Genomic DNA, 21,788 nt, shown 5'->3' with positions numbered 1-21,788 from the left:
TGTAGGTCCCGTGTCTGCTTGCTAAACTTCAGCGTCCACAGGTCCTGTGCATCGGTATTTTCTGGCTGTACCTGACCCCGGTACCCCTACAGTGCGGGTGAGTCCCTGCTCAGCGGAGGCTGCACGCCGGCGCTGAAAGGATCCTGACACTCAGGACACGCACACTGGCTCAGTGAGCAAGTACAGTGCGGTGTTCCTGACATTATAACTGACCATTAAGCTTTTGTTTTTTTTTTTTCTCTGCTGAGAAATATGGATCCCATACAATCTCTTGCTGAGCAAATGAAAAGTCTGAGTCAGATGTTTCAGGGTTTATCTCAAGAGCAGCAAGCTCTGGCTCGTTCTCAGCAGCAGGTTTCTGAGACAGTGCGAGGGGCTTTAGCTGCTGGGTCTCTGGGGGCTGGGGCGAGTGATCTTGTTTTGGTGTCCCCAGAACCACCTGTTAAACTGCCTGATTTATTTTCTGGGAACAAAAAGGAGTTCAGGGTCTTCATGGAGGGGTGCAAATTCTTCTTTAGTTGGAGGCCACGATCCTCTGGGGACGAAAGTCAGAAGGTTGGGGTCATTATGTCTCTGTTAAGAGGGTCCCCACAAGCTTGGGCTTTCTCCCTTCCTCCCAATGCCCCTGAGAGAGTGTCGGTGAATGCGTTTTTTGAGGCCCTCGGGCACATACATGATGAGCCGGACCGAGTGCGATTGGCAGAGGACATGGTGATGAGTGTCTGTCAGGGGAAAGACTCGGCTGAGTGGTTTTGCACAGAATTCCGCCGCTGGGCCGCAGAGGTCTCTTGGGACGACGCCGCACTTCGAGGACTCTTTCGCAGAGGCTTGTCCGAACGGTTACAGGATGCATTACATCCCCCACCTAACTCTCTCGAGGACGCCATGACCCAGGCCGTCCGGATGGACCGCAGGCTGCAGGCCAGGGGGGTGATGCAGGCAGAGACTCCATTGTTCCCTAGTGGAAAAGAGACTGTTTCTGTACCCATGGACGTAGGGGCTCTCTCCCTGAAGGAAAAGGAGAGAACGCCGGAGAGAAAAGCAGTTATGCTTCTACTGTGGTAAAATGGGACATTGGAAAAGGGAGTGTCCAGATTGTCCATCCTCAACCCGGACGACGGAAAACGACTAGGTCTGGGTAGTCAGCGGGGAGACTACTCAGACCCTCAGGTACCTTTTTCCTCGTTTTCTAAGGTGTTGCTTCATGTGGAACTGTTAGTGGACGATTGTTGTTTTCCCTCTACAGCTTTCGTGGACTGCGGATCATCCATCCATCTCATTGACTCTCAATTGGTCACACGCTGTAAGATAGGGACAGTTAGACTTAAGGTTCCGATCAAAGTGGTGGCCATTGACTCCTCCCCCCTCACTAAAGAGGGAATTCTCTTTATGTCTGACTTGTTTTCACTCAAAGTGGGCACTACTCATGTGGAAAACCTAAGTTGTTTTGTTCTGGACAATCTACCTGCAGGATTGGTGTTGGGCATGCCCTGGTTACAACGCCATAACCCAGTCATTAACTGGAAAACGGGGGAGATTGTTCAGTGGGGGTTTAATGATTCGATGTTATGTGATAAGTCTACACTATTGGTTGAACCTGTTAAATCTGTATCTGTGTCATCTGTCGAGCTGGAAGGTATTCCTGAGTATCTGAAAGAACTCGAAGATGTGTTCTCTGAAAGCGAGGCCGAGACGTTGCCGCCACATAGACCCTTTGACTGCGCTATCGAGTTAGTCCCGGGGGCTAAATTGCCTAAAGCCCGTCTGTTTAATTTATCTGGCCCTGAGCGCTTGGCCATGAAAGATTACATTGCTGAGAGTCTTCGCAAAGGACACATACGTCCCTCAGTCTCACCTGTGGCGGCAGGGGTTTTTTTTTTGTTAAGAAAAAAGATGGTGGTTTACGTCCCTGCCTCGATTTTTGTGAGCTGAACAAGATTACTGTATGAAATATGTACCCCCTTCCGTTGATTCCCGAGTTGTGTAACCAACTTTCAGGGGCAAAATGGTTCTCCAAACTGGATCTTCGGGGGGCATATAATTTGATAAGGGTCCGGGAGGGGGATGAATGGAAAACCGTGTTCCTCACGACCGAGGGACTGTTTGAAAATTTAGTCATGCCGTTTGGTCTTACCAATGCCCCAGCCATATTTCAGAATTTCATCAACGTGGTATTCTCGGATCTCATTGGTCGTTTTGTTGTCATTTACTTAGATGATATTCTGATATACTCACATGACAGTCAATCTCATCTGAATCATGTACGAACCGTTCTCCAAAGACTGAGGGAAATCTGTATGCTAAATTGGAGAAATGTGTGTTTTTTGTTCAAGAATTGTCTTTTTTGGGATTAATTGTGTCCTGTGAGGGTTTTCGCATGGACCCCAAGAAGGTGCAGGCCATTGCGGATTGGGTGCAACCCCGAGACCTTAAGGGTCTTCAGTGCTTCTTGGGGTCCGCCAATTATTACTGCAAATTTATTCGGGGGTTTTCACAGGTGGTCAAACCACTCACTGATCTTACTTGTAAAGGTGCGGATGTGAGAAACTGGTCCTCGCTCGCAAAAGAGACATTTGCGACCCTGAAAAGAAGCTTTATGTCTGCTCCTGTGTTAGTACAGCCAGATCCGTCCAAACCATTCGTCGTGGAAGTGGACGCCTCTAAGGTGGGGTGGGGGCTGTGTTGTCCCATGGGCCTGCCACTCTAACCAACCTCAGGCCATGTGCTTTCTTATCCAAGAAGTTCTCTGCTGCGGAAAGAAATTACGACATAGGCATTAGAGAGCTTCTTCCGGTCAAATTGGCGTTTGAAGAATGGAGGCACTTTTTGAAGGGGGCCAGTCACCCGGTTACGGTGATCACGGATCACAAAAATTTGTCATACATTGAGTCTGCTAAAAGACTAACGCCCAGACAGGCCCGTTGGTCACTTTTTTTTTTCCCGTTTTCAGTTTACGATTACATTTCATCCAGGGTCTAAGAATGTCAAGGCTGACGCCTTATCGCGCAGTTTTCAGCCGGTGTCGCCCCCTGAGCCACCGTCCTCCATTCTTCACCCTGGGGTTGTGATAGCAGAGGTCTCATCTGAATTGGAACGGGAGATTCAGGGGGCCCAGTCGCGGGCCCCGGCGGCCAAGCCGGAGGGGAAGTTGTTTGTCCCAGAGCAACTTCGCCTGAAACTCTTGCAGGAGTTCCATGAATCCAAGCTGAGTGCTCACCCTGGTATTTCAGCCACACGTCTGGCGGTGGCTAGGATCTTTTGGTGGCGTACCCTTGGTTCGGACATAAAAAAATTCATTGCTGGTTGTGGGGTCTGGGGTCGTTCTAAAAGCTCTCATAGCCGGCCGGCAGGGGAGCTGATGCCCTTGGCAGTGACCGAAAGACCATGGACTCACTTATCCTTGGATTTTGTTACTAATCTCCCTCCATCTAAGGGTAATACAGTGGTATGGGTAGTGGTGGACAGGTTTTCTAAGCAGGCTCATTTTGTACCCCTGTCCGCACTACCGTCAGTTGAGATGTTGTCCCGGTTGTTTGTGCAGCATGTGATCCGGTTGCATGGGGTATCCCTGAATGTGGTGTCTGATCATGGTGTGCAGTTTGTGGCTAAGTTTTGGCGTGCTTTCTGCAAAAAATTAGGGATGTCTCTGTCCTTTTCGTCTGCATACCATCCTGAGAGCAATGGTCAGACGGAGCGCACTAACCAGTCCCTGGAACAGATCCTCAGGTGTCTAACCTCTGCTAGACAGAATGACTGGTGCGATGCACTGCCGTTGGCTGAATTTGCCTTCAATAGTCGGGTGAGTCAATCCACGGGTATGACTCCTTTTTTGATCAATTATGGGTTCAGTCCTCATTTTGGTGAGTTTTCTCGTCTGGACTCGGGGTGTCCCGGGGCTGAGGGCTCTGTTCAGTGATTACAGAATACGTGGGCAGGGCAGAAGTTCAGTGGAGTATATCTAGGTCCAGTTTTTCGCGGACAGGAAACGAACACTAGGGCCCACGTTTCAGGTTGGAGACAAGGTTTGGCTCTCCACTTGAAACATTAAGTTGAAGGTTCCTTCAGCCAAGTTGGGGCCCAAATTCATTGGCCCATACAAGATTGTGGAAAAAATCAATCCTGTGGCGTATAGGCTGTGCCTTCCACCCTCTTTCAAGATCCCTAACGTCTTCCACAAATCTCTACTGAAACCTTTTGAAGCAGTCCGGGGAGACTCCGAGTCTGCTGCTTCTCCTGTTTTGGTCGAGGGGCAGGTGGAGTACGAGGTTGGTCATATCGTAGATTCCAGGTTGGTACGGCGGTCGGTACAGTACCTAGTTCATTGGAAGGGGTATGGACCGGAAGACAAGTCCTGGGTACCGGCCCGGTTGATGCATGCTGATCGCCTGGTGCGGGCTTTCCATGCTAAGTACCCGGGCAAGCCTGGGGGTCCAGAGGCCCCCGTTGAAAGGGGGGTACTGTCATGATCTCAGTGTCACGATCTCATGACCGTAGGTCCCGTGTCTGCTTGCTAAACTTCAGCGTCCACAGGTCCTGTGCATCGGTACTTTCTGGCTGTACCTGACCCCGGTACCCCTACAGTGCGGGTGAGTCCCTGCTCAGCGGAGGCTGCACGCCGGCGCTGACAGGGTCCTGACACTCAGGACACGCACACTGGCTCAGTGAGCAAGTACAGTGCGGTGTTCCTTACAGGAGGGTCTGATTTGACTTCCTACCTCAAGTCATATGGCCAAGCTCTTTACAGAGTTAGCATTGATTTAAAGAGACTGTCACCTTTTAATTAATCTTCATTTTCTGACAGTTTGAGATATATATATTAGCTGAAGAGCCCGGTGTTGCCTGGGCATAGTAACCAACTGTAGTTAGTTAAAACATATTATAATGATTATATTGCACATAAAAACCATGCATCTAATCCTATCCTGTGTGATACTGACTGCTGAGCCGTGCATGTAATCCTGTCCTGTGTGATACTGACTGCTGAGCCGTGCATCTAATCCTATCCTGTGTGATACTGACTGCTGAGCCGTGCATCTAATACTATCCTGTGTGATACTGACTGCTGAGCCGTGTATCTAATCCTATCCTTTGTGATACTGTCTGCTGAGCCGTGTATCTAATACTATTCTGTGTGATACTGACTGCTGAGCCGTGCATGTAATCCTGTCCTGTGTGATACTGACTGCTGAGCCGTGTATCTAATACTATTCTGTGTGATACTGACTGCTGAGCCGTGCATCTAATCCTATCCTGTGTGATACTGACTGCTGAGCCGTGCATCTAATCCTATCCTGTGTGTTCCTGTCTGCTGAGCCGTGTATCTAATACTATTCTGTGTGATACTGACTGCTGAGCCGTGTATCTAATCCTATCCTTTGTGATACTGTCTGCTGATCCGTGTATCTATTCCTATCCTGTGTGATACTGCCTGCTGAGCTGTGTATCTAATCCTCTCCTGTGTGATACTGACTGCTGAGCCGTGTATCTAATACTATTCTGTGTGATACTGACTGCTGAGCTGTGTATCTAATCCTATCCTGTGTGATACTGACTGCTGAGCTGTGTATCTAATCCTATCCTGTGTCATACTGACTGCTGAGCTGCGTATTTAATCCTATTCTGTGTGTTACTGTCTGCTGAGCCGTGTATCTAATACTATTCTGTGTGATACTGACTGCTGAGCTGCGTATCTAATCCTATCCTGTGTGATACTGTCTGCTGAGCCGTGTATCTATTCCTATCCTGTGTGATACTGCCTGCTGAGCTGTGTATCTAATCCTCTCCTGTGTGATACTGACTACTGAGCTGTGTATCTAATCCTCTCCTGTGTGATACTGACTGCTGAGCTGTGTATCTAATCCTATCCTGTGTGATACTGACTGCTGAGCTGTGTATCTAATCCTATCCTGTGTGATACTGGGCTCCCCCTGCAGTCTGTGTCAGAGGGTGGTCTGTGTTGGCACGGTAATAAATTGTGTTATTTCCAGCTTTACAGAAGGACGATAACACCATAGAAATGATAAGAATAATAGGCCTCAGTTACCACAACTGTCTACAAAGAAAACTGTTGCTGATAGCAACCAATCACAGCTCTTTTTTCATCTGTTAAACAGCTCTGGGACAGCGTGGTGAGTTTTGAGTGGCGACTTTTGTGTTTGGACTTTTATGTGGCGAGGTTGGTGTATGTGTGGTGAAATGTGTGCTGAGGGTGGTATATGTGGTGAAGCATGTGGTAGTGTGTGGCGCATTTTGTGTGTGTGTTCATATCCCCGTGTGTGGTGAGTATCCCATGTCAGGGCCCCACCTTAGCAACTGTACGGTATATACTCTTTGGCGCCATCGCTCCCATTCTTTACGTCCCCCTTGTTCACATCTGGCAGCTGTCAATTTGTCTCCAACACTTTTCCTTTCACTTTTTCCCCATTATGTAGATAGGGGCAAAATTGTTTGGTGAATTGGAACGCACGGGGTTAAAATTTCGCCTCAGTACATAGCCTATGATGCTCTCGGGGTCCAGATGTGTGACTGTGCCAAATTTTGTGGCTGTAGCTACGACGGTGCGGATGCCAATCCCGGACACACACACACATTCAGCTTTATATATTAGACTAGCTATGAACCCGTTCTACACCCGGGTGGCGAGCATTTTTATTGGTATATGGTCTCCCATCCTGGTATGTGCTGCCCCCCTCCTATCCTGGTTTGAATGGCACCCCTCATCCCTATTGTGGTATATATGGTCCCCCCTCATCCCTATAATGGTATGTATGGCCCCCTCATCCCTATTCTGGTATATATGGTCCCCCCTCATTCCTATAATGGTATGTATGGCCCCCTCACACCCCAATCCTGGTATGCATGCTACCCCTCACCCCCCAATCCTGGTATGCATGGTCCTTTCGCCCCCCCAATCCTGGTATGCATGGTCCCCTCGCCCCCCTTTTCGTGGTATGCATGGTCCCCTCACCCCCCTTTCGTGGTATGCATCATCCCCTCAACCCCCCTTTCGTGGTATGCATGGTCCCCTGACCCTCCTTTCGTGGTATGCATGGTCCCCTCACTCCCCTTTCCTGGTATGCGTGGTCCCGTCACCCCCCATCCTGGTGTGCATGGTCTCCTCACCCCACTATCCTGGTATGTGTGGTCCCCTAACCCCCCTTTCCTGGTATGCATGGTCCTCTCACCCTCCTTTTGTGGTATGCGTGGTCCCCTCACCCCTCTTTCCTGGTATGCGTGGTCCCTTCACCCCCCTATCCTGGTATGCATGGTCCCCTCACTCCCCTTTCGTGGTATGCGTGGTACCCTCACCCCTTTATGCTGGTATGCGTGGTCCCCTCACCCTCCTTTCCTGGCATGCATGTTCCCCTCACCCTCCTTTTGTGGCATGCATGGTCCCCTCACCCCCCTTCCGTGGTATGCGTGTTCCCCTCACCCCCCCTGTCGTGGTATGCGTGTTCCCCTCACCCCCTTTCATGGTATGCGTGGTCCCCTCACCCCCCCCTATCCTGGTATGTATGGTCCCCTCATCCCCCTTTCCTGGTATGCAAGGTCCCCTCACCCCCTATCCTGGTATGCGTGGTCCCCTCACTCCCCTTTCGTGGTATGTGTGGTCCCCTCACCCTCCTTTCCTGGCATGCATGTTCCCCTCACCCTCCTTTTGTGGCATGCATGGTCCCCTCACCCCCCCTACCGTGGTATGCGTGGTACCCTCTCCCACTGTCGTGGTATGCGTGTTCCCCTCACCCCCCTTTCATGGTATGCGCGGTCCCCTCACCCCCCCTATCCTGGTATGTATGGTCCCCTCACCCCCCTTTCCTGGTATGCAAGGTCTCCTCACCCCCCCATCCTGGTGTGCATGGTCTCCTCACCCCACTATCCTGGTATGTGTGGTCCCCTAACCCCCCTTTCCTGGTATGCATGGTCCTCTCACCCTCCTTTTGTGGTATGCGTGGTCCCCTCACCCCTCTTTCCTGGTATGCGTGGTCCCTTCACCCCCCTTTCGTGGTATGCATGGTCCCTTCACTCCCCTTTCGTGGTATGCGTGGTCCCCTCACCCCCCTATCCTGGTATGCGTGGTCCCCTCACTCCCCTTTTGTGGTATGCGTGGTCCCCTCACCCCTTTATGCTGGTATGCGTGGTCCCCTCACCCTCCTTTCCTGGCATGCATGTTCCCCTCACCCTCCTTTTGTGGCATGCATGGTCCCCTCACCCCCCTTCCGTGGTATGCGTGGTACCCTCACCCCCCCTGTCGTGGCATGCGTGTTCCCCTCACCCCCTTTCATGGTATGCGTGGTCCCCTCACCCCCCCTATCCTGGTATGTATGGTCCCCTCATCCCCCTTTCCTGGTATGCAAGGTCCCCTCACCCCCTATCCTGGTATGCGTGGTCCCCTCACTCCCCTTTCGTGGTATGTGTGGTCCCCTCACCCTCCTTTCCTGGCATGCATGTTCTCCTCACCCTCCTTTTGTGGCATGCATGGTCCCCTCACCCCCCCTTCCGTGGTATGCGTGGTACCCTCACCCCCTGTCGTGGTATGCGTGTTCCCCTCACCCCCCTTTCATGGTATGCGTGGTCCCCTCACCCCCCCCCCTATCCTGGTATGTATGGTCCCCTCACCCCCCTTTCCTGGTATGCAAGGTCTCCTCACCCCCCCTATCCTGGTATGCGTGGTCCCCTCACTCCCCTTTCGTGGTATGCGTGGTCCCCTCCTATCCTGGTATGCGTGGTCCCCTCACCCCCCTTTCCTGGTATGCGTGGTCCCCTCACTCCCCTTTCGTGGTATGCATGGTCCCCTCACCCCCTTGTGGTATACGTGGTCCCCACACCCTCCTTTCATGGTATACGTGGTCCCCTCACCCCCCTTTCGTGGAATGCGTGGTCCCCTCACCACCCTTTCGTGGTATGCGTGGTCCCCTCAACCCCCTTTTGTGGTATGCGTGGTCCCCTCACTCCCCTTTCCTGGTATTCGTGGTCCTCTCACCCCCTATCCTAGTATGCGTGGTCCCCTCACCCCCCTTTCGTGGTATGCATGGTCCCCTCACCCCCCTTTCGTGGTATTGGTGGTCCCCTCACCCTCCTTTCGTGGTATGCATGGTCCCCTCACCCTCCTTTCGTGGTATTCGTGGTCCCCTCACCCTCCTTTCGTGGTATGCGTGGTCCCCTTCCCCCGTTTGTGGTATGCATGGTCCCTTCACTCCCCTTTCCTGGCATGCGTGGTCCTCTCACCCCCCTATCCTAGTATGCGTGATCCCCTCACTCCCCTTTCGTGGTATGCGTGGTCCCCTCACTCCCCTTTCCTGGTATGCATGATCCCCTCATTCCTATTAAAACTACACACATACAAAAAAAAAACATTTATACTCACCCTTCTTCACTGTGCTCCAGCGCTGACTGTCACGTTCTGCTGGAGGCCGGGGGAGGAGTCTGGCGCCGGAATACGCGCATGCCCATAGCGCTGTCCGGCCCCATATTGCTGAAGACACTGCAAATGTGTCTCCAGTAAAATGGCGCCGGATCGCGCTATGCGCATGCGCGATTCCGGCCACTCTCCTGGCCCGGACGTCTGCCGAAGAGAAGCGCCACGGCAACGCTCCTCCCGGTCAGGTAAGTATGTAAGTATGGCACCGGACAAAGCGGTATGCAGTGTGCACGCGTACCGCCATCTCCGGCGCCATACATCCTCCTCACCGCTGGCTGCCTCATTCTGTCTGGAGCCAGACTGCGCAGGCGCGCCGCGCTTGCGCAGTCTATAAAGGCTTCGGACAGAGTAACGCTTAGCCGGTTATATTATAGATGACCAGCGGAGGACAAAAGGTGATGGTGTCCAGTAGGATGTTTTTTATTTACGGATCTCCATGGGCCCATTTCTTAGATATTAATAAGTCGTGGACAAACCTGTGTCACTTATGTGAAAATATGCATTTGTAATGTGACATTCCTGCAGGAGTCCTAATAAAGCCGGGATGAACATTGTATGTTTCATATAAATGGTGCTGGATGGTCTCCATCCTGGCAGCTAGGGGCGTTGTGTTAGCAGGTGGACCTGATAAAGGCTGGCTTAATGTCTACACTGTTTAATTGTTTAATTTTCTGCATAAAAACATAAAATTGCCTTAAAGGAAATATTTCAGCAGCTATTTCATATGTAATCTGAGAGCAGCATGATCTGGGGACCGAGTGCCTGATTCCAGAGATGTGTCACTTACTTGGTGCAGTTTTGATAGGATCCCTGTTTTTTTTTGGCTGTGGATGTAGCAGAGCATAAATACTGTGCTGTGTATAACCCCGCCCACAACACTGATTGGCAGCTTCTTCTGTATAGTGTAAGCTAGCTGCCAATCAGTGGTGAGGGCGGCATTACACATATTAGCCTAACTGATCTGCAAATGAGATCTAGTCCGGCAGTGATAATCTCCTGCTGATAAAACACTGATTGTATTGAAAGTACAGCGCACAGCCTAATAAGTGACACATCCCTGGAATCAGGCTCCCAGATTTCTTTTAAAGGAAGGTGTGTTCACTCACCTACAGTAGTCCGAAATTCCATTTCCCTACCTACAGAATCTTTCATAATGATTAATGTGACATGATCTGAGTCTGACCGTAAGCCCTCACTCACGCGAGCATATAGCCGGGACAAGTGCTATCCGATATTTTATCAGATGGCAATCTGCCCAATGTTATACTAAGCTGCGATAATTTTCTCATACTGATTCGGCTTTCGGCGGGTGGAATCTGATATTCGGATCATGCGCACCCATACAATTCTGTAGGTGCGTGTGAAGCATCACACTGCACTCGGATGTTATCTGAATGCAGTCTGAAATCCGTGGACACAGAGAATTGAGGAGATGGAGAAATTACGTTCTCCACTTTTTTCACACCTGTGATATTATTCTCGCAGAGTTTGATCCAAGTGTCATTAGCATAATCGGCCCGATTCTCTTCCGTCGGCCGGGTGACCCCGGCCGAAAAGAAAGCCGGAGAGGAGGGGTGTGCTGCTGCAGCTTCTCTTTGTGTCTGTGGGACTCCATCAGAGGATTCTGTAGGGGAGGAAACACTGCCCCAAGTGGTGTGCAAAGCACTGTCACTGACGTGAGCAGCGGGAACCTTGTCCAAAGCGACGGCAAACATTACCAAATGCTGAGAGTGTGTAAAGGCCCCGTTTCACATAACGAGATCGTTAGCGAGATCGCTGAAACGTCACCGATTTTGTGACACAACAGCGATCTTGCTACATGTGACACATAGCGGCGACCGCCCCCCCGCTGGATATCGCTGATCGTGCTCGAATGTCCCAGGCCGTTTTTTGATTGTTGGCGTCCCGCTGACCAGAGATGCTCGCTGTGTTTGACGCCGAGGAGCGACCTCGTTGGCGACGCAGAACTCATGGATGCAGGCGTGAGTCGCCAGAATAGCTGCTGTGTGACAAGGTACCAACGACAGCCGAGGTCGTTATACGGATCACCGGATTGTTAATGCGTCGTTGAGTAGATCTGCCTGACAGCTTACTAGCGACCATGTAGCGACGCACCAGCGATCCTTACCAGGTTGTATCGCTGTCGGGATCGCTGGTGCTTCGCTATGTGTAACGGTACTCTTAGGAATAGTAAGCTAGGCAAAGGGATCCCAAACAAGCCAACAAAATGGATGTAACGAGCTGATGTAAGGAGTAATGTTATGGTTGTGGTATAGTCCTCTGAAGTTATCACGTTCCTTATGCCCTGCAGGTGTGTAGCTATAGGGGAGCAGAGTAACATGAGACTACACCACCTCTCGTCTACAGACTGCATTGCAACATGAATTGGGGGGAGTCCTGTCCAGTTCAGCAGTGATCCATTACACGCAGTCTACACAGGTCCCTGTCCATCTTCCCCTGTGCAACCGAAGACATGATGTGCCCGGCAGCCCCTAAACCAGACTTTGGGCTCTGTCGGTGACAGGAGCATCCGCTCGGGATTCCAGTATGGTGTCCTCACTGCCTTGAACGATTCAATATGTACTATGATCAAATTGTACTCACCAATTTGAGCCAAAAAACAAGCTTCTAGAGATATCCGCTACTGCAGATCCACCGATCCACTCGTGACCAACCAGAGATAAAAAAAAAAAAAAATGGGTAAATGTGGATTTAATCTGCGCTGCTGAATAATTCAGGATCCAGACCATGTAGCCATTAAATTGTGGATTTATTCTCAACGCGTTTCAAAGTACAAGACTTCTTCATCAGGAGCACCACAATTTAATGGCTACATGGTCTGAATTTTGAATTATTCAGCAGCACAGATTAAATCCACATTTACCCATTTTTTTTATGCCTTGAACGATTGGTACTTGTTGGCCCTAGCAGCCCACTGAACTTGAACATGAACTTGTTACTTTACTTCCCTAACTCACTTACTACGGGAAGTGCGCCCTTTTTACCAACACTAGACCCCACCCACTGTGGGCTACTTCTACACATTAACTCTATCTTATTCTTCTAACATCAGCTACCATCAATGTACACTAAGCATCTTAGACAAAAGATAGTGATATCTCTAACCCTGTGCTTATGCTGCACTGTTCTCATTGTACATTAAGGCTGCATTCACATGTTGCGCTTTTTTCACGTTTTTGCGGTGATTTTCCGCTGGGAAAATGCTGCAAAAACGCTAAGAAAATGCATCCCATACAATCCTATGGGATTCCGCACATGCTGTGCTAATGCTGCGGATTTTACGGCTGCGGAATAGCATCGTGGTAAAATCCGCAGCAGGCTCATTCTTTTTGTGGAATTGCGGTGATTCCGCCCACATAGCAATGCATTGATCTGCTTACTTTCCGCATATGGCTATGCCCACCATGAGCAAAGTAAGCAGATCATGTGCGGATGGTACCCAGGGTCTGGAGGAGAGGAGACTGTCCTCCAGGCCCTGGGTACCATAATCCTGTGAAAAATAGAATAAAAATAAAAAATAGTGATATACTCACCCTCCGGCGGCCCCCGGAGTCCTTCCCGCCTCTCACCACACTCCCGGAATCTTCTGATCCCAGTAATGCTTTGAGTGAATGACCGCAATGATGTTGCGCTCTCACGAGCGTGACGTCATCTCAGGTCACAAAGCAAAGCATTACTGGGATCGGGCAGGTGCCAGGAGCGCCGCAGAGCAGATCGGGGGCAGTCGGAAGGTGAGAATAACAATATATTTTTTTATTATTATTTTAACATCCTACCTATCACATTCCAAGTGTTGCTAATCGCTTGGAATGCATGTAGGGAAGTGGACTGACCAATTGGACCTGTCTGAAGAAGAAAAGTGAATGTAAAGATGTGCAGTCGATATACTTAACGTGAATTTGTATATATGTGTGGAGAAACAGCTGGAATCAGGAAGAGATGGTGTAGGACTGGGTTTTGGCCACTAGGGGAAGACAAAAGAAAGCAGGGAAAGGACATAACAGCAGCTAAAACTTAGGAAACCGAAAAGTCATGGTGGGCAGACTTACAGTGACTCATGAGGGGAATTCCCAGGCAAGGGAATTAAAAGGGAGGGAGAGAGTCCATGGAGGAGAATCCAGTCCAGGAGAAGTTCAGCGCAGCTCAGCTCAGGAGGAGACTGAAGAAGGACGATCTCTGGAAGCGGCTGGAAGGAGAGACAGTCAGGGGAGTGGCCCTGGCAGCATAGCCGCAGGACAGAGGACGCCCGGGGAGCCAGACAGACGGACTCGGCCAGGGGAAGCACTGTGGTGGTAGGCCTAAGGCAGCCACAGTGAAAGAACCACGAGGGACGTCGCTTTAGGAGAGAGGAGGAGGTGAGAGGTACCCGGGCCTGTGCGTAGAAGCTGTCATGGTGCTGTGGTCGTCGAGAGGACGGCCAATAAAGAGGACCTGTTTGAATGCACGTTGGTTTCTGTCTTCAGTCTGTTCGCGGCCGAAAGGTAACACCCCCAGTCGGCACACGTTACTACAATTGACGTAGTCGGCAGGATCATCACCACCTAATACACCAACGCCAGCGGTGAGACTGCACCGAAGATCTAAAGGACCTGAGCTAAACAGGTTGAAGATTGTGCCTGAGTGGATTACAATTTAGGACTGTGATTGCCCTTGTTGAAAGGAACCTTGAAAGAGACTTTGTGCACTTGCAAAAATGGCAGTAGCACTTGAGCGTCGGAAAGAACTGGAGAAGTTTGGTGCCACATTGGACTGTCTGGGGCAGCTAAGTTGGGCCCGCCCCTGGAATAGGAGTGACATTGCTTGGAAAGCTGGGTGCCGCTGTGGGAAAGCTGGGTGTGGCTGTGGGAAAGCTGTGCACCCTCCCACATTAAAGGATTGCAGCAGGAGGTGGAGTCCCCAAAAGCTGGACCTGCGGAGCTGGGAGCCTTTACCAAAACAGCAAGCTCTCACCTGTCTTGAAGACCTCCCGCAGAAGGAGTCCCTGACATCTGAACCTGCTGTCCCGGAGTCGTATTGTCCAGCGGAGATGCGTTCACGCTCTCCACAGCCCACGCCGGAGACAGTGTGGGAGGCGGAACCCATTCTTCAGCCGGAGGAACCATCGCCCACACTCCCTGCGGAACCATCGGGCCTGGAGGCTGGTCCTGCCGGACGGCGGGATGAAGAACAGCAGCAGACACCAGGCGACGGGACCGGAAGCAGCAGAGGAACGGCAGGGCCCTTCCCGCGGGTGACGGCTGGCGACATCGAGCCCATCCAGTGGGAGGAGGCTGGTGGCATCATGGAAACTCCGGTTGCTCGGGTGCCCGAGTCCCCGAAGGAGCTGTGGAGCAGTCGGAAGGAGACCGCGGCGCCGAGGAAGGTGAGCATCTCTCCGCCCTGGCCAGCGGTACCGCAGGCAGCCCCCCTCCCCACCCCGTCCGGACGCTAGGCCCAAAATCCCCGATAGTGATTTCCAGCTTCCCTGCCCAGCTCTGCCCTGTCATACGTTACCGGCCCAAGGGGGTGCAAGGCCTAAGGTCCATGCTCCGGAGTCTCAGCCTCCCCGCCCGGCCTCCCCTCACTCACCGGCATCTGCGCCTGATGAATCCGCTGCCTATACTGGGCCGGCTGACGTCCGCGCCATAGACCCCCGGTCTCCTCGCCCGGCTTCTCCACGTCCTGCATCACCGGCGTGGAGCGGGTCTGCGGCCTACACGGGACCGTCTGTCTGGATCACCGATATCATCTCCCAGAAAAAGAACAAGGAGCGGGAGATCTGGGTAGCCCTCCATGAGAAGGGGGAAACCGTCATGTTTGTCCCCCGGCTACAGGTTTATTAAAGAGACAGAGACTGGCCACAAAGTCTACCTCAATGCTGCCTCCATTAAGCATGGGAGGGCCCTGCGGATGGGGGACTTGGTATCCTTTTACAAAGAGTACTGTCCCCGCGGCTACTATGGAGTGGCCGTAATCGTGTACCCCAAAGAGTACGGAACCCCGTAAAGGGGAGGTGGACTCCTTGGTCTTCGGCACTAAAGACACTCATGGCCCAGGGACTGCCAGACATCCCAGGGGCCCCACGTCTGTGGGGTGCCCTGCTGCTGGCGAAGAAGAATGGCCATCAGGAGATGGCCCGGAGTGCGGTCGATGTTCGCGGACTACCGGGACTGCTGCGCACCGTTGCGCGGCTTAGGGGAGTGTTCCGTGTCTCCTTGGGGGTAAGAAAAAAAACCCTTATATCTGACACAGATGGGATGTTTTGGGGGGGTACTGTTCATAAAGGAAGGGGGCGCGCTTGCATTTAAAAGTTGATAATGTCTAAATATGTCGAATAGTTAAGAGGGAAAAAGTTAATTAAAATAGTGGTTGGAATAAATATTTACAAGTAGAGGTAATGTAACAGGAATAATGTAAATGTTGCCAGGAAAGTTGGTAAAATTGTTCTAATGAAAAATGTTCAAGAAGGAGGTCCAAAATGTGAAGAAGTGGGGAAAAAAATGCTTGCCATGACTAATTATAAAAGAAAGTACAGGATGGTTTGTGAATTGGAACAGACAGTGGTCCACAGGTCAGGTCCCAGGTGGAAAGATACCCAAAAGAAAAGAAGGGAGCTAACAGTGACCTGGTAGGCCAGAGCCCTAGAGTTGAACGCAATTCTGAAAGTGAGAAAAGTGGGGAGAGAGCACCCGTTGAGTCGTCCGGGTGGTCCTACCCAATGAAGGAAAGTTGTCATAGAGGCGCAAGCTCCTGCGAGTAGCCGTCAGTTACTCAGAGCTTAATAGCTCCCGGCCCCACCCAGCACCCCGTGTCAAGCTAGGATGCTCCGGGCTCTGCTCAGCAACCGACTGCGCAAAGGCAAGTGGGGAAGTACAAGCAAAGGTCATGGGATTGTCGGGGACGACAATGGTAAAAGGAAGGGAGTATGTAGGGAAGTGGACTGACCCATGGACCTATCTGAAGAAGAAAAGTGAATGTAAAGATGTGCAGTAAATATACTTAACGTGAATTTGTATATACGTGTGGGGAAACAGCTGGAATCAGGAAATGATGGTGTAGGACCGGGTTTTGGCCACTAGGGGTAGACAAAGAATAGCAGGAAAAGGAGACGGTGCAGTACTAAGGTTTGGCCACTAGAGGGAGACAAAAGAAAGCAGGAAAAGGACATAACAGCAGCTAATGCTTAAGAAACCGCAAAGTCATGGTGGGCAGAGTTACGGGGACTCAGGAGGGGAATTCCCAGGCAAGGGAATAAAAAGAGAGGGAGAGAGTCCCGGGAGGAGAATTCAGTCCAGCAGAAGTTCTGCGCAGCTCAGCTCAGGAAGAGACTGAAGAAGGACGAGCTCCGGAAGGGACTGGAAGGAGAGACAGTCAAGGGGGTGGCCCTGGCAGCATAGCCGCAGGACAGAGAACGCCCGGGGTGCCAGACAGACGGACTCGGTCAGGGGAAGCGTTGTGGTGGTGGGCCTAAGGCAGCCACAGTGAAAACCGCGAGGGACGTCGATTTAAGAGAGAGGAGGGGGTGAGAGGTACCCGGGCCTGTGCGTAGAAGCTGTCGTGGTGCTGTGGTCGTCGAGAGAATGGCCAATAAAGAGGACCTGTGTTGAACGCACGTTGGTTTCTGTCTCCAGTCTGTTCGCCGCTGAAAGGTACCACCCCCAGTCGGCACACGTTACTACATGCGCAAGTATTCCGCAAGCGGAAAACGCTTGTTTTTCGTGGGAAAACGCATGCGAATTCGCATGCGTTTTACCCGCGGCGGGAGTGTGGAAATGTTGCAGAAATTTCTGCAGCATTCTTGCAACGTGTGCACATAGCCTAACACTTCATACTACTTATACACTGTACATTACCATCACATAGTATAAGAGACAAACAGTATAAGAGATATATAATTATTCACATTACATGTAAAACCGCACGACACTGCGCACATGGTGCGATTGTTGCCTTCAGCGGCAGGAACGCAGTAGAACAGTCCATCACTCTTATACATGCAGGCACACCAAAGTCAGCAGCCGGCTATAGAGGAGGACACCGGACATTGTGGGAGCAGGGGGAAAGTAAAAATAATTGTTTATTTCTTTTTAAAATGTATTTTATAAATATTAGGTTGGATTATATCAGTAAGATCCCCAGGATGAGGGCATTATACCAGGAAGGGGCCAAGGATGGGAGACATTATACAAAGAAGGGGTAAGAATGTAGAGTATTCTACCAGCATGGGGGACATTATACCAGGTAGAGGCCGAGAATGGGGGGCTTTGCAACAGGATGGGGGCATTATACAGGTACAGACTGGGGCTTAAATTCAGCCCTGACATTTGATGTCACACAGGCCCATGCTGTCCCTGTCCCCATGCACTAGATGGGATATATTGCAAATATTACCCTGGATGGAGGAAAGCAAGATTTACTACCAGGCTAATATTTCTAATGATACCCGTGGCCTGCTGGGGTAAGTGACGGAGTCGGCAACTTTGTGCTCTGTCACAACTCTTAACAGTATGGGTGTCTTGAGAACACTGATTCTGTTAAATACATAGCAGACAAGGTGGCCCACGACTAGACAGGCCCTTCTGGCATTTGCCAGAATTGCCAGATGGCCAGTCCGGCCCTGGCATTATACCAGGAACGGGCCAAGGATAGGGGACCTTATATCAGGAATTGGCCCAGGATGGGGGCATTATGCAAGGAAGCGGCTAAGAATGTGGAGCATTGTACCAGCATGGGGGACATTATACCAGGAAGGGGCTGAGGATGCGGGGCTTTTTAAAAATATTAGGTACATTATCTCATATCTGGAATGGGCCAAAGATTTGGGACCTTATACCAGGAAGGAGCCCAGAAAGGGGGCATTATATAAGGAAGAGGCTAAGGATGTGAAACATTGTACCAGGATGGGGGACATTAAACCAGGAAGGGGCCCAGGATGGGGGCTTTTTAACAGGATGGGGACTTTATATCAGGAAGGAGCCAAAGATGGGGGACATTACAGCAGAAAGGGGCCATGGATGAGGTTATTATTACTGGATGGGGGACATTATTTCAGGAAGGGGCCTGGATGGGAGAGATCAATACAAGAAGGAGCCAGGATGAAGGACATTACTACACGAGTGGGCAAGCATGCATGTTTTTATAGGATCTAGAATAATAGAAGGGCCTGTACATCTGACTAACATGCAGATGGGGGTTGAGGTCTAAACTCTGCACGGGGCCCATCGGGCTCTAGTTATGCCACTGTTCAATGCTTATTTAGGCTGCACGCTTCTGAACCGTACACTGTATAGTGGCTGCTCTCAGGTACTGCAGCTCAAAACCCATTAGCTCTGCTGCAGTACCTGGGAACGGGCACTACAGTTTGTGGAGATGTCGTGATCTGGCTCCCCAGGACCTGCAGAGGGACGCTGGTGGGGTTTTCAGGTATCAAACTCCCACTAATCTGAGATTGATGTATACATCATAGATATCCAGATCCTGGGCAGCAATACCAGACACACCCCATAGTCAAGGGTGGTGCTGTTTCTCACATATGACTGTGTATAGGAAACTCCAGCATTATGATCATAGTATATAATATATTTTATGCTTCTCTAACATTATACCTCGCAGTACACCCATAGGAGAGCGCTGCGCTAATCAGCAGAGCGCCAGTCCTTTGCAGGCAGAACGCCGAGACCTCCGGACCCCCCTGCCACTGTTATGCCAGCTCATTTAATTGGTACACCTGTTGTTTGTTTCTTCCAAGCAAAAAAATGGACTGATTTTCTATTTTTGGCACCACGCTGAGACTAAGCGAAAAAAAAAACAAAAAACCCCCTTCTGCCGTCCACCTGTATCAGGATTGATTGATTGAAACCTGCCGGCGTTCCAGCTCGGCACAATGCATTTCTCATATTCAGCTGCTGCAAAAAACCACATTGTTTCCCGAAGTTTCCTCCCGGTCGTCTTTTGTCTGCATGGAAATAACATTTAGCTCGTTCGCTGCCAATGTGAAGCAGATAAAATGTCGATGTAAAGGGGACGGCGGAACAATGGAGCATTGTCTAGCTTGTTTTTTTTTTTTTATCCTTGGGATTCGCCGACTGATTGTTTGGGATGAGGGACAGACGTATTGAACATGGAAATACATTAGTGGATCCTCGGTGCAGCCAAAACCTTATTGAACCTCGCTTACGGTAGAACACAATCCAAGGAGTACTGGTAATTGTAGCGTCTTCCCTCCTCGGTAATGACGCGCGTCGCGGCCTCATTTACAGTAATCATCGACTGATTCCGGGAAGTGAATAGACCGTCGGCATTAAAGTTTTAAATAAGAGGTTTGGTTTTAATTGTAATTATTCATAAAAAGAAACAAATTGTGACTCGAAGAAACTTTATTGCGTGCTTCAATCTTTTTCCTATTCCCACGTTGGCCTTTAGTTTTATTGCTTGAGATGCGGTAATGTGGAGAGTATTGATAATTCTGCGCGAGGTGAAAAAAGCTGTAAACCTTTTTATTACCCGGCGTGCCCTACCTTTCTTTTTATTTTCAGTTTTTGGTAGAATTAATCATATTATGTTACAACGATCATAATGATTACTCAGTAACCCGTCTTGTCATCTTTTTCCGCTCATGGGCTTAAAGGTGTCTGTTCAAAACAAGCTGTCACATGAGGAATAACACTATTTCTCGTCAGTATATAACTTGTTTCCTGCATTTTCACCACTGCAGACTCTAGCCATCTTTGAGCTAGTGGCTTGACACTCACTGCTATGATGTCTACCATATACAAAGACCCAAGGGAATCATGTTTCCCCTGTTACTATGTAGCACATGTTGAGAAGCAGCAGCATCAAGGAGGAGAATATAAGGCAGTACGGTGCAGTGTAGCTGTGAATCCAGCCCTGGGGTAAAATAAACCCCTATTGCTATTTTCAAGTATCTCTATCTCTCTGTTGCACCTGTCTTCATAGAATTGCTGTAATTTCATCTGCCTGCCTCTCCTCTTGTATTCCTCAAGAAAGATATTAGCAGTTTTTCAGAGTGAATGATGTGTTCAGGAGGCTGGGGGAAGGAAAAAAAATAGGTCTTCTGTGGATAAAGATGTAGAATTCTCTGATATGATACAGGTGCTTCTCACAAAATTAGAATATCATCAAAAGGTTAATTTCAGTTCTTCGATACAAAAAGTCAAACTCATATATTCTATAGAGTCACTACAAACAGAGCGATCTATTTCACGTGTTTATTTCTGTTAATGTTGATGATTATGGCTTACAGCCAATGACAACCCAAAAGTCATTATCTCAGAAAATTAGAATAAATAACAAAAACACCTGCAAAGGCTTCCTAAGCGTTAACAAAGGTCCCTTAATCTGTTTCAGTAGCTCCACAATCATGGGGAAGACTGCTGACCTGACAGATGTCAAGAAGGCAGTCATTGTCACACTCCATAAGGAGGGTAAGCCATAAAAGGTCATTGTTAAAGAAGCCTGCTGTTCACAGAGTGCTGTATCTAAGCATATTAATGGAAAGCTGAGAGGAAGGAAAAAGTGTGGTAGAAAAAGGTGCACAAGCAACCGGGATAACGGCAGTCTTGAAAGGATTGTTAAGAAAAGGTCATTCAAAAATTTAGGGGAGATTCACAAGGAGTGGACTGCTGCTGGAGTCATTGCTTCAAGAGCCACCACACACAGATGCATCCAGGACATGGGCTACAAGTGTCACATTCCTTGTGTCAGCCATTCATGACCAATAGACAACGCCAGAAGCGTCTTATCTGGGCCAAGGAGAAAAAGAACTGGACTGTTGTCAGTGGTCCAAGGTGTTTTCAGATGAAAGTAAATTTGGGATTTCATTTGAAAATCAAGGTCCCAGAGTCTGGAGGAAGAGTGGAGAGGCCACAATCCAAGCTGCTGGAGGTCTAGTGTGAAGTTTCCACAATCAATGATGGTTTGGGGTGTAGGTAGGTGTGCCGACTGGGGGGGTGACCCCTTTCTTCGCCGCGAACAGACTTGAGACAGAGTCCAAGGTGCGTCCAACAGGTCCTCTTTATTGGTCATACTCTCACGACCCGCAGCACCACACAGCAGCTGCGCGACAAACTCCGCAGCACCACACAGCAGCTGCTCAACTCCGCACACAGGCCCGGGTACCTTCACTTGCCTCCTCTCCTCTATGATGTCCCTTGCTGCTCTTTCACTGTGGCTGCCCTAGGCCTACCACCACAGCGCTTCGCCTGCCCGAGTCCATCCGTCTTGTGGTACCCCGAGGCTCTCTGTCTGCGGCTTCTCCTGTCAGGGTCATCCCCCTGTCCGTCTTCCTCAACAGTCCTTCCTGGAGCTTCTCCTGTCTCTTCCTTTAGTCTTCTCTTCTGAGCTCCCCTCT

At 50.2% G+C, this 21,788-nt stretch overlaps 1 protein-coding gene across 1 annotated transcript in view; it reads left to right on the top strand.

The window, feature by feature from the left end:
• Positions 1 to 21,788, top strand: part of SAMD12 (sterile alpha motif domain containing 12) — a 701,452-nt gene that overhangs the window by 61,707 nt on the left and 617,957 nt on the right. The gene's annotated exons all lie outside the window — the stretch shown is intronic.

Source organism: Dendrobates tinctorius, unplaced genomic scaffold (assembly GCF_039654945.1).
Source record: "Dendrobates tinctorius isolate UK_male_01 unplaced genomic scaffold, ASM3965494v1 ptg000116l, whole genome shotgun sequence".
Taxonomy (NCBI): Eukaryota; Metazoa; Chordata; class Amphibia; order Anura; family Dendrobatidae; genus Dendrobates; species Dendrobates tinctorius.
This window is presented reverse-complemented; position numbering and strand designations above follow the sequence as displayed.